The sequence below is a fragment of the Chenopodium album genome, chromosome 8, assembly GCF_948465745.1.
Source record: "Chenopodium album chromosome 8, dcCheAlbu1.1, whole genome shotgun sequence".
Classification (NCBI taxonomy): Eukaryota; Viridiplantae; Streptophyta; class Magnoliopsida; order Caryophyllales; family Amaranthaceae; genus Chenopodium; species Chenopodium album.
Window position 1 is genome coordinate 72,521,714 of NC_137841.1, and position 11,082 is coordinate 72,532,795.

Genomic DNA, 11,082 nt, shown 5'->3' on the forward strand with positions numbered 1-11,082 from the left:
TGAATTATCTATGTTGGTTGAATATTAATGCACAAACAAATTTATTATTGGCGATCACTTGAATTATAATCATATTAGCATAAACAAGATCTTTAATTATCTTATTAAGCGTGATTACAAGTATAAATTCCCTTTAATCATGCATAAAAGGCGTGATCAAGCAATAACAATAATATATATCAAGCAACGTAACAACAATCATCATCATAATAATATCAATAAAGCACAATAATATTAGCAAGATCCTAGGCATGATACTAACGAGATTAATAACAAATCCTAGCATGTCACTAAACAATAAATTAATTAAAGATCAAATCTTTAGCCCTAACATAATACTAACATGATATAAGAAAAAGAATAGGAGGCATTATAGAAACATACATGATATTAGAAAGCAATACAAGATATTAGAAATATTAGTTAATACCCTAAATATGATACTAGGAATCATAAAGACAACCTAACATGATACTAGGAATTAATATAATTAAAGCATGATTTCTATATCAAAAGAATAATTAAATTACTTGGATGCCTCTCATCTTTTTCTAATAACAAAATACACGCTTTAGTAACTTCAATGAAAATAATAAATCAAACAATTAAATTAAATAATTGAAATAGGGATTGGGACCAAACCTTCAGAAATTATCAACCTTTCACGTCTAGGGCGAAGGAAACTTCGAGCATGGCTAGGTGTGTCTGAAACTAATGTATGCGGAATTTTGTAATAGGGAAGGTTAAGAAAAAGAATAGAGAGAGAATAAGGTTCTAGCTTTTAGAGAGAGAATAAAGATGATGATTGTGAATGAATAATAACGGGGAGATACGACCCCTATTTATAGAAAAAAAAAATTCCGCAAACCGATAAAAAACAAAGCAAGTCCTATTTGGAATAAAAGACCTCCTGTCGTGAACGACAGGAGTTAGCGCAGGCAACAACTAATAGCACTAGGCGATAGGCTTGTCGTCTTGCACTGAGTCAGAAATAAAACGCGCTTTGCACGCGGAATCCTCTTCTTAATATGATTAAGCAGAAAAGTCCGCGTTTATCAAATTAAAATCGGGTTTATCATAACACACTTATTTTATTCCAAATAAAACTCTTTAAAATATAATTATCAATCCTAATTCTATTAGAATTTAAAAGAACCTTCTAGATATTCTAGAAGATTAAAATAAATCCTAATAACTTTAGGAATAACAATTAATAGGCCCTCCTCTAGATCACTAGGCCGAATATAAAATTCATTTCGGGCCAAATTTAGTATTTTGGCTATAATTTCCACATTATTCATTGGAATTGGACTTATAATATATCGTTAGAAAGCTTTTTTCGAGCCCGACCCAACTATACTATTATTGCCTTATAGGACCTTTCTCATGGACCAAACTAAATTGGACTGGATATTTCCATAAATAGAGTATAAACAGAAATATTTTAAAAAACAGAAAGAGAGATATTTTAAAAAAACAACCGCATCACTAGACTTTTCACATTTTTTTTTCGTTCGATAATCAAATGACAAGAAAGGTATTCATCACTGGGTTTGGCTTTGGGGATTCATATTTGGGAGTCTACATTTACCATGGTCCCTAATACCCTCCGAGAGTCCAATTGGGTGGGTATAACCATCCAATTTAACTTTAAACGACCAATTTACAGGTTTACAACTTGCACTGATTTCATTAAGTTAAGCCGACCACGAACATTTATGACAACATATAATGATCATATATTGTTCCAAACGACATTACATGACCCCAAAATGTATCCCCTAAAATCTCAATGTTTTTCGACACTAGGCCCCGAAACATTCAAAATTTCTCAAAAAGCGTGGATATTAGCCTTTAATTTTAGAATTTTTTGACTTTTTTTTGCTTGGATATAAAAATTTTCGAAATGTTTACCATGGTACCTAATACCCTCCAGGAGTCCAATTGGGTGGGTGGAACCATACAATTTGCCTTTAAACGACCAATTTACTGGTTTACAACTTGCACCGATTTCATTAATTTAAGCCTACCACGAACATCTGTGACAACATATAATGATCATATTTGGTTCCAAACGGCATTATATGACCCCCATATTTATTCTCCAAAATCTCAAGACTTTTCGACAGCGGGCCCCGAAACCTCAAAATTTTCTCAAAAAGCGTGGACATTAACCTTCAATTTTGGAAATTTTTGACTTTTATTCGCCCGAAAATAAATATTGGCGAAATATTTACCATGGTCCTTAATACCCTCCGTTAGTCCAATTGGGTGGGTGGAACCACCCAATTTGCCTTTAAACGACCAATTTACCGGTTTACAACTTGCACTGATTTCATTAACTCAAGCCTACCACGAACATTTATGACAACAAATAATGATCATATATGGTTCCAAACGACATTATATGACCCTGAGATGTATTCCCTAGAATCTCAAGGCTTTTCGATACCGGGCCCCGAAACCTCCAAAATATCTCAAAAAGCGTGGATATTAGCCTTTATTTTTGGAATTTTTAGCCTTTTTTTGCCCGGAAATAATAATTGCCGAAATGTTTACCATGGTCCTTAATACCCTTTGGGAGTCTAATTGGGTGGGTGCAACCATCCAATTTGTCTTTAAACGGCCTATTTTCGGTTTATATAACTTGCACCGATTTCAATAAATAAAGCCTACCACGAACATTTATGACAACATATAATTATCATATATGGTTCCAAACTTCATTAAATGACCGCAAGATGTATTCCTTAAAATTTCAAGGCTTTTCGACACCGTGCCCCTAAACCGCCAACATTTCTCAAAAACCATGGATATAAGCCTTCAATTTTGGAATTTTTTTACTATTTTGTGCCTGGATTAAAAATTGCCGAAATTTTTACCATGATCCCTAATAACCTCCGGGAGTCCAATTGGGTGGGTTGAACAATCCAATTTGCCTTTAAACAACTAATTTAACGGTTTACAACTTGCACCGATTTCATTAAATCAAGCCTACCACAAACATTTATGACAACATATAATGATCATAAATGGCTCCAAAAGGCATTATATGACCCCGATATGTATTCCCTAGAATTTCAAGACTTTTCGACCCCGGGCCCTAAATCCTTCAAAATTTATTTAAAAGCGTGGATATTAGACTTCAATTTTTTAATTTTTGACTTTTTTCGCCCGGAAATAAAAAATTGCCGAAATGTTAACCATTATCCCTAATATCGTCCGGGGGACGCATTAGGTGGGTCCGGGGGACCCATTAAGTGGGTGGAACCATCCAATTTGCCTTTAAATGACGAATTTACCGGTTTACAACTTGCACTAATTTCATTAACTCACGCCTACCACGAATATTTATGACAACAAATAATGATCATATATGGTTCCAAAGTGCATTATATTACCCTAAGATGTATCCCCTAAAATTTCAAGATTTTTCGACATCGGGCCCCAAAATGTTCAAAATTTCTCAAAAAACGTGGACATTAGTCTTCAATTTTTGAATTTTTAGACTTTTTTTCGCCCGAAAAAAAAAAATTGCCGAAATGTTTACCATGGTCCCTAATATCCTCCGAGAGTCCAATTGGGTTGGTGGAACCATCCAATTTGCCTTTAAACGACCAATTTACCGGTTTATAACTTGCACGGATTTCATTAACTCAAGCATACTACGAACATTTATGACAACATATAATGATCATATATGGTTCCAAACGGCATTATATGACCCCGAGATGTATCTCCTAAAATATCAAGACTTTTCTACATTGGCCCCCGAAACCTCCAAAATATTTCAAAAAACGTGGATATTAGTGATAAGTGTTTTATTTGTCCACTTATCATGGCATTTTTAACACAATTTTGTTGTCATTTTCCCCTCTTTACCCCCTTTCCGACTCCTTTTTGTGTATGATTACAACTTTTGTCTTTCCCGATCCTTTTTATGTGTGTGTTCGTGTTTGTAGATGCAAGGAGAAATTGGTTATATAGCATGAACATGAAGAACTATATTAGAAGCAAAGCACAAGAGGAGAGGGCGTGCAACCCCTGAGGAGAGGGCGCTCCTACCCCAAGCGCCACAATCTGCCTTTCTTTATTCCCAGCTAGGAGAGGGCGTGCATCATAGTAGGAGCGGGCGCTCCTCCCTGATCTTCCACAAACTGCCTCAAATTGCTGCAGGAGGAGAGGGCGCGCAAGAGCCAGAAGAGGGCGCTCCAGCCTGAGGAGCGGGCGCTCCTACATGCAGACCCGACTTTTTGTGCGGATTTTACGTTGTGATTTCGGGGTGTATAAATACGACCCTTGGCTTCAGCTATCTGCATCTTCTTCCTTGGAAAAGATCACCTTCTTCCCTTTAGTCTCCTTAGTCCCTTAACTCTCTAAACTCTTATTAATTAGCTTAGTTTCTCTCAACTCAATCATTGAAGTAGATTAATTGAAGTTTGTATTCTCACTTTCAACATTTCTCAACCTTGAAGCTTCATTAGTAATCTCTTTCCTCTATCTCTTACTCTTTATTTTCTGTTTTTTAATTGCTTTGAATTATATATTTCTCTCTTAATCTTGGTTAATTATTGTTGCATGTTCAATCTACTTTGTTCTTACTACTCTCTTCAATTTGTTAGATTTTATTTTGAACTTAGATATTGTTGTTAGAATGTTCTTTACCATGTTTAGTGAGTAGTTAGTTAGCTAGGAGTTGGGTGAAGACCCAACCAAGCCATGGGTTGATTGATATTTGTGCTTGCATGTTCATTTTGGATTGATGATTGATTGTTAAAGAATTGGTTAATTGCATGTGTAATTGGATGGCCACTTATTGATCATGTATTCACTTCTATGCTTGCATTGAAAGATGAGGTCTAGTTGTGAGCCCTTTCTTGTATGATTATGCTAAATTCCTCTTGATTACGGTCCCTTGTTTGAATGATGTAGTAGTCTTAGTTGCGGTAATTAGGAGAGAAATCTCAATTATTTGTACCTTAGTACTATCTCGAACCGATCGAAAGACAAACCCGAGTTAGTAGTCTACTTCCCATTGTTAAAACTTGGTTGGCCTATCTTGCTAGTTGAGTTTGGTTTAGGAATGCTTAGTGTTGTGGTTTCGAAAGAAGTGAACCTTTTCTTGTATGATTAGACCGAATTTATATCTTGATTACGGTTCCTTGTTTGGATGATATAGTAGTCTTATTAGTTGCGATAATTAGGAGAGAAATCCCAATTATTTGTGCCTTAGTACTATCTCGAACCGATCGAAAGACAAACTCGAGTTAGTAGTCTACTTCCCATTATTAAGACTTGGTTGGCCTATCTTGCTAGTTGAGTTTGGTTTAAGAATGCTTAGTGTGGTGGCTTCGGTAGAAGACAATGTTGAGTGCCTTTTCTATCACCCAATTTGTGTACATGCTTGCTTATTGTTTTGATTCATAGGTTTGGTTGGTGTCGATTCCCATTTCCCCCCCTAGTGTTTGTCTCCATAGTAGTTATTTAATCAAACCCCAAACTTGTGACCGAACTAGATTACAACCGTTTCATATTCTCGGTGTACTCATACCCATTCCCTGTGGATACGATCCTTTACTTACCCTAGACTTGTATTAGGTTGGTTTAGGTAGTAATATTGTTTGGCTTGAGGGTGATTGTCCAACGACCGATTATTCCCTCGACCAATTAGCCTTCAATTTTGGAAGTTTTTGACTTTTTTTGTCCGGAAATAAAAATTGCCGAAATGTTTACCATGGTCCCTAATACATTCCGGGAGTCCAATTGGGTGGGTGCAACCATCCAATTTGCCTTTAAACGGCCTATTTACCGGTTTATAACTTGCACCGATTTCATTAAATCAAGCCTACCACGAACATTTATGACAACATATAATGATCATATATGGTTCCAAACGTCATTATATGACCTCGAGATGTATTCCCTTAAATCTCAAGAATTTTCGACACCAGGCCCCGAAACCTCCAAAATTTCTCAAAAAGCGTGGATATTAGCCTTCAATTTTGGAATTTTTTGACTTTTTTTTTGCTCGGAAAAAAAAATTGCCAAAATTTTTACCATGGTCCTTAATATCCTATGGGAGTCCAATTGGGTGTGTAGAACCATCCAATTTGCTGTGAAATGACCAATTTACCGGTTTACAACTTGCACCAATTTACCGGTTTACAACGGCTTGTTACTAACTTGAATCGAAATATACCTTAACCCGTTTTAACCTGTAAAAACCCGAATGTAACCCGACTTGTTACTAACCTGACCTGAATTCAACCAGACTCGTTCCTAACCCGACCCGAATTTAACCCAACCTGTTACAAACCCGGCCCGAAATCAACCAGACTTGTTATTGACCTGACCTAAATTAAATTCAACCCGACTTGTTATTGATCCGACTGGAATTTCACCAGACCTATTACTTTCCCAACCAAAAAATTCAACCGGATCTATTACTAACCCGACTCGAAATTAACATGACTTGTTATTTACCCGACCTAAATTCAACCCAAATTGTTCCGTACTCGATTTCAAATCACCTTAAATAATGCAATTTAGACCACCTTATTATTGTTGATCAAAGCATTTTGTCTAGGGAGATCAAGTCGGTCAGGCCAGCAAAAGAAAGGAGCATCATCCTCAAATTAAAGAGTTAAATATACTATATATTTGTTGTATGGTCAAAGGAGATAATTATCTTCCTAAATTATAGACTATAGTTCCATAGTATATATATTATCATATACATTATAGTCAAAGGAAATAATTAGCTTAATAAAAATGATGATTATCTATTTGTAGTTAGTTGAACTTGAATATGACCTGACTTAGAAATGATCATACCTGACTGTAACCCGCAAATTATTGACTTGAACATAACCCGACTTGAATCCGAGAATGACCCGACTTGGAAATGACCCAACCTGATTATAACCCGCAAATTATTGACTTGAATCGAACCCGACTTGAACCCGAGAATGACCCGACTTGAAAATGACCCGACCTGATTATAATCCGCAAATTATTTACTTGAGTCGAATCTGACTCAAACCCGAGAATCACCCGACCTGGTTCTAACCCGCAAATTATTGACTTGAACCAAACCCGACTCGAACTTGAGAATTATCCTAACATGTTTTAACCCGTGAAAACCCGAATTAAACCCGACCTATTGTTCACCCGACCCGAATGTAACCCGACCTGTTATTAACCCGACCTAAACCTGACCCAAACCCGATAAGAATTATGACCCGACGTGTCCCGACTAAAGCATGACCCAACCCAAACCCAACCCGCATAGGTTATGGAATTAATCTGAATTGACTCGACCCGAGTTGACCTGACCAACTCTTACCCGACCCAAACCCGACCAGTTTACCCGAATTGACAGAGCTCTAATTAGAGTTGAACTGAACTCAACTGAATTTATTAGAGCTGAGCTGAACTGAACTGCAAATAATCGTATGAGAACAATCCCTAAGTTATTGAAAAAATTATATATACTGAAGTCAATTCAATTTGAACTAAGCAAACTACTTCGTACTAAAGAGTGATGATTTTGAGTTAGGCTTAAAAACTATCAAAAATAGTCTAAGACTTAATATTATTACAAAATATGAAACTTAAGTCAAATCGGGTTGAGATCGAGTTGTTCGGGTTCTGTTCGGGTCGGGTTAAGGTTTCTCTCAGTAATTTCAGGTCGGGTTATCGGGTCGGTTTAGGGATTGCAGCCCTACATTATATTTTCAAATAAAAATCTAAATAATAGAAGTTTAATAGTAACTTCTAAATCAGTTGCGGTTTTATTGACCTCTTTTTACGTGTAGCTTAAAAAATTATGCATTTTGAAATGAATAAGAAGAAGGGCATGTTCTGTTCAGCTTAATTTCAGTTCATTTCCTAATTTCCTTCTCTCATAAACAATTCATTTAAACTCTATTCAGTTCAGTTCAGTTCAGTCCAATAAATCGGAAAGTCACCCTTCATAAACTAGGGGTTCTTTGTCTAGTAGCAGCCGACGAACAGGGATTTCCAATTAAGGAAGGCATTAAGAGGATAATGCGGAGATATTGACCTTGAATTGACTCATGTGACTTATCTTACTTTGATGACAAAATACAAGGAAATTTGATTGAGTGCCAATTAGTGTAAACATGTAAATGATTATCTCTCATTCTCTTGTACATAAACCGACGAAGGAATAGTAAAATCTCAATTACACAAGCCTAGTGATTTAAAGTTTTATTTGTAGTACTTAATGATATCGACTTTAATCACCATTCTTCATGATTAAGTATGAATACCATTATTGTTAAATATGCCTTTAATCGATTTGCCCTCTATGAACAACAATCTTCAAAAGTGATAGTATCTGTTATACTAGGCTACGACTCTACGAGTTTCCACTTATGTCTAGTTCTAGGGCCTATTTTGTTTATGTCCATTTTGCATTAGAGCAAAATACAAACTCTTTATATTCTAAAGGATTACCCTAATTCTGAAATTCGTATTGTTTTTACCTCTTTTTTTTCTTTCGGTTTTTTAAAATCATTCTAGCATCCGTCACAACAGTTATGAGACCTCAATTTTATTATTTTTTTAAATAAAAAAAATCTACAATTAGTGACTAAAAAACTCGAAAATAAATGTGATGTTCTTTACTCTTTAGGCAGCGAATCAAACCTGTATGGCACTGAATAAAATCCGCAGACATGAACACTAAATTGGAGGCTTACATGCAGCACAGTACTACACTTGTGTTGATTGGAACATTGGTCCCCTAGATTAGCATTAGCCCTAACATAACATATCATATAATATATAAATATAAATATATGGTGAAATTAAAGGTGATTGCTTTAATTTCTTCTTTCCAACATTGTGGCTTACTATAGATATCATACTAAACTATACTGTAATATTCTACTTCATTTCATTTTGATAATCTACTTTGCATATTAAAAGTCTTGTCACTTTGAATGCCTTTTTATAGATATATATAATCTTTCATGCTTATCAGCTGTAGTTGTTGTCCCTTTCAATCTTTTTATTTACTACTTGTATAGTTGTATAAAACTATTTTTTTTAAATAAATAAATAAAATTCATCTATAGATAGCCACAACATGTAATATTCAATATTATTTTGTTGTTGTGGGTACGTATCGGTATGACCATTTAAGGTTTTACCCACTAAACTAAGTGGCATATATGTTACCTGATAGAGTATAAAACATATTCCTAGGCCTCAACCATCAGCTAAAACTTTTGGTTGAGTTGGTCCACTAACATGGTATCGGAGCCAGCGTGACATAAAGGTCACGGGTTCGAATCTCATCCACCCCCACTTTCAAGTGGAATATTAAGCGCTGGGTATGAGGAGGGCCCATGCTGCATCCACACTTCTAGCCCAAACGGGCTCTCGTGTGAGGGGGAGTGATAGAGTATAAAACATATTCCTGGGCCTCAACCATTAGCTTAAGCTTTTGGTTGAGTTGGTCCACTAACATGGTATCGGAGCCAGCGTGACACAAAGGTCACGTGTTTGAATCTCATCCGCCCCTCCTTCAAAGTGGAATTAATTCGCACCAGGTATGGGTGGGCCTGTGTTGCATCCACATTTCAAGCCCAAAGGGCCTTTCATGTGAGGGGGAGTGATAGAGTATAAAATATATTCCTGGGCCTCAACCATCAACTTAAGCTTTTGGTTGAGTTGGTCTACTAACATTACCGCTTAAATAGCTAATATGTTAGCGCTATATATATAGTGATTATTTTTGTAACTTTATTTTAGGTAAGGAAGAAGACTCTAGCGAGCCTAGTTGGTACCTTGTAGAGATCAACAAAACTAGGAGGATCGAGTTTTTCTCCTAATATGTGGTGTATTATGCAGATGCTCACGAACGTTATTAATGACTATAATATGTAATTTTTGAAAGTTGGCCAAACCACTATTAAAAACAGTTATACTATTAAATTACGTAATTAAAAAGTTGTCATCAATAAATAGACAAGAGTTAAACAATTTTCGACAGCTAACAGCTATTACAACAAGTACTTATCGTGGAAATCGGATCCATACATATGTTTTAGCTTGAGTGCCTGTCATTTTGGGTACTAAAGATAGGAGTTAGATCAGATAAATGCTTTGTAATTAATTAGTGAATACACCTTATTACTACAGTACTATTTTTTTTTTGTTTTTTTACGAATTATTATTACTAAAAATCTAAAATTATTACTAAAAATTAAAAAAAGCCGCAACCTCTCGTAACATCAGTCGACAAGTGTCTTAAGGACAATAGGTAGAGACATGTTGTTTATTTTAATCATCATTACAAAACAATTGCGCGAGGCTTTCTTAAAACACACTTTAACTAATATGCGCAGCACTCCTTAAGTAATAATAATCCTTAATTACTTAATTATTTCAAACTAAAACTTAATTATTGTGCGGGCCATCATACTATGATTGTTTTAGTGCTACTTTCCAATTTAAACTCGAAAGATACACCCAATATTATGATGCATGAAAATTATACGTATTTCCTAATCAAAACTTCTTCTCTTGAGTAAAAACAAAAAACATTTTTTCAAATAATTTCTTCTTCTATTATATATATATATATATATATAATGTGAACAGGCCCTAAGCCAATATGTCAATGTTTGTAATGTGATTTTTTTAATATGTAGTAAGTATATATTTTTAATCATCTTGATATAGGATAATATATAGTTGTTACAACTATATAGAAATTCACTTATATAGAGCATTTATGGGAATCTAAGGGTGAAATAAACTTTATTTTTTTTGGCATATATGGATGGTAGTGTGATGAGTTTATATTCGGTATCTAAAAATAACCTATATCAGATTTGAGACTATTATATTACCCGATACTTCAGATTTTGAATAGAATTTCATATTCTAAAGTAGTTTTCTATATAGGTGTTTTAGGTTATTTAAATTTAATATTAAAATAGATCTTAGGATATTCATATTAGATCGGACACACCACTACTTTTATTTTTCTCCATTGTGGATTGTTTTGTAATGATGAATGGTATAATAAAACACAAAGTATGGTGT